This window comes from Chroicocephalus ridibundus, chromosome 2 (genome assembly GCF_963924245.1).
Source record: "Chroicocephalus ridibundus chromosome 2, bChrRid1.1, whole genome shotgun sequence".
NCBI classification, from domain to species: domain Eukaryota; kingdom Metazoa; phylum Chordata; class Aves; order Charadriiformes; family Laridae; genus Chroicocephalus; species Chroicocephalus ridibundus.
Window position 1 is genome coordinate 57171624 of NC_086285.1, and position 3527 is coordinate 57175150.

Genomic DNA, 3527 nt, shown 5'->3' on the forward strand with positions numbered 1-3527 from the left:
TTTAGAGATTTTGAGATTCTTTGGCAATGGTAGTTGTAGATCTGTTCTACTCCGATCAACCCCGCATGAAAATGAGATTGGCCTCATGCTTACCCTAGCGTGCCTTGACTGAAATGGATCTCTGGCTAACTCCCATTGGTAGATCCACAACAGGGAAATATTTGTATATCCTGCTAAACCATTTTTGCAATTCCTTTGTGCCAGCAGACTGATTAAAAAAAAACAACAACCACAGCCTGGGCCAAGATCTGGACTTACTTTCCAGTTTCCCGTATGGGAAACTTTATAGTATGTGAAAAATAAAGGGGACACCTGCTTCTATACAAGTTATGTTAAAGTTCTGTGGGACTTATGTGAAAAACAAAACATTCACTATTTCATCCAGGACCAGCCCAGAGGTTGTGCTTTCGTGTCCTATGGCACTGTAATAACGATAATCCAAGCACATCATTTTTGATTGCTGTGGCTTCATTTTCCACCTGCCTTGAATCTGCTTTGCTGCACACCAGCGTCTCAGCGAATGTTAATTCCCAAGAGCCGCGTCTGCCAGTTTCCTGCCATAACCACCAAACCACACACGAATGATTCCTCCCAGTACATGGTGTACTCGTTTGGCCTTGGAAACACAGTCCTGTTGCACTGGATCATCTTTAGATGAAGTCATTCAAGTCGCTAGGAATCAAAGAGAAATTTGTAATGAAGAAAAGTATATGGTGTCCCTGTGTTTAAATCTCATGGGCAGATCAGGGATATATTGTCCCTATGCACAGCGGCAAAGCAATAAACATTTTCTTTGCTGCTGCAAATGGAGACATCATGACACTGGAAGGGCAGGGGGGGAAAACCTCGGGTAAAATTCTTTTTAAACATGTTTAGCTTACAGTTCTGGTTTTTTTCTTCCTTTGACAACCTGTTATTTTCTACATTGCCAAATTCCATCTCAGACTGATCACAGCCGTTTCAAAATGCTGTGTTCATACCTCTGCACAGGCACCTAGCCCCTGATGGGGGAAGGTATGGTGTGTGGGCCTCCAGCTTTCCCCGATTGCAAGTTTCAGACACAGGAGGGTGGGTAGTTCTACAAGGCTGAGGAGCTGTAGCTGATCCTGAATGAACAGAGTCAGCAGGAGGAAAGATTTTGTATGCCCCATGTAGAGCTGGGCAGTCCCTCCAGCAGACCTGTCGCTATACGGGGGTACCTGCTAGATGCATTGTTTTGCACTGACAGTAATTTCTTGCTTTTCATCCTAATAGCAATGTTCAGCCTCCAGTTGTTTGCACTGCAGCATGCCTACGTTAAACCCACTTAATCTGAAACCATCAGTAGAAATCTGAACAATGAAAGTCACTGGGGCCTCTGGAAGGAAAACTAATTTTAGGATAGTTTCACATGTTCAATGTATTTGCTGCTTTATATACTATTTCCATATCAAATATCTGTTTTCATAAAATTTTAATCTGCAGCAAAGCATGGGGCAAGTTTGTTCTGTGAATCTGAATACCCTCGGTTCACAAGTTCCTGAACTTTAGTTGCTAGGAGTTTCAAAGTCTGAGCCAAGCTGAAGGGCAGCCCATTTTTGTAACGGTCGGAGCAAAACCCTTGATCTCAAACATCTTGGCTTATCCGAGATCCAAACCCTGGCCCAAGCTTCATAGCTTTAGCCCGTCTCTCATAGTGACCATCTATCATTCTGCTTTTATCCAGAGGGTGCTACCAAGAAACCACTTGTAATGTCATTATTCCCAAGATGTGTTTTTAATTGTAACAGAAGCTTAGTGTTGCCAGAGGTAAATAGAAGATATCAGATGGAATATTCTGGTAGACTTCACTGTGTTTTTGCTAGACTCATCTTTGAGGCTCAGCTCCTCATCTCAGCTCCAGGCAGAGGTTGCACAGCTGGTTCGTAGCAAAGAAGGGACGTACTGCACTAGGTTGCTGGTGAGCAAAGAAAGTGGTTAACTTTGTGTATGTCTGCACTTATGTCTCTGTGCAGTGTGCACGTTGTTGAATTGGACGGCTATCGTGGAAAGACCACTGATTTTCTTCCCATGTTCTTTAACTGTAGTCACATGTGGCCAAGCTAAACCCCCGCAGTGCAACTGTTTTTTCCTATTTACACATGTTACTAAGAAACATCAGCTAAGGATATGTTATTACAAGTTTGGGAATGACCCCATTCTTGGCACAGGGCCAAGCCAAACATTTTATTTCATTTAAAAAAGCAAAATGTGATAGAGTCAGTAGTTATAATTATGATTGGCAACCAGAGGTGGAGTGCTACTACGAAACAGAAAGACGGGAAATTCCAATAATCCTAATTAATAAGCATAGTCATTAATTCCATCAGTGGGATTATAAAACAGAAATGTCATTCTGTCTTAAGAGCGGTTTGGTCAGGAAAGGGCACAGGAGACAAACTGTAAAAAAAGACTGATTCATTGATCGTGGTGCCTTGATATGATAAAGATGTTAACATTGAAATTTTTATAAAAGATTTAGTTAGATTCATTAAGCTTCATGTCTATAATAAAAAAAAGGAAAATTAAAAAACAGAAATAAGATTTAAGTAGCAATGAAACAGACCTAGAGGGGGAAAAAAATTATGAAACAGTCTTATGAAATAGACAAAGAGGAATCTAAAAAACATTTAATTGTCTCTAAGCACAACACAGAATGCTTTCTCTTTGTTACACCAGTACCGTTGTGACCAATTTCTTAGTCCTCCCCTTCTCCTGTTTACATATACAAGAGGGAATATGTTGCTTTCTCTTTGACAGTGTCTTGTTAGAACATATGAACCACAACATTCTAGTAACAAAATTACCCAGTTTTTGTGGTTATTTTCTGAAGAGGGACAGTAATTCAGAAATGACTATTTTCCTCTCTTTGTACTGGTTATTTCATTGTGGACTCTAAATGCTGGCATGAGACGCACTGACTGCACTGGAGTAGAATTTGGAGGGGATGTTACTGGCGCACCCACTTGCACTGTTCTGCTTGAGAGTTTGTCAGTGTTTCAATAGCAAACCACTCCTCGCAGAGATTTATAACTAGGTCATAAAAGTTCCCTCCCAGCTAAAATTTTCACTTCTTTTAAGTTTTACGACACAAACAGAAAATAGAAGTCTGATTTTTTCATGGGATATATTTCATCATGATGCATAAAGATTTATGCACTTAAATCCCATTCTTGTTTGGGAGAGTTACACATCAGATTCCATCCGCATGCATCAGCATAGGGATACAGAGGCAAATCATCACCTGGTTGTCCCTAACCTCAGTGAAGCCCAGAGAATAACGCCGATTTACACCAGCCCCTCTGGCTCATATTCAGTGTCCTTCATTTGCTGGCTGTGGCCAAATTGTTTTTGTCAGTCCTTTGGTCCATATAATTTCAATGTACTGCCTAAACTAATGGTGGAGGAGAGGGAGAATCCTTTTCAATGTACCTTATAAAGCTGGAGTCAGAAAAATACATTACTGTATTAAAGTCTGAAATACACTTTTTTTTCTCTGTCAGAACCAG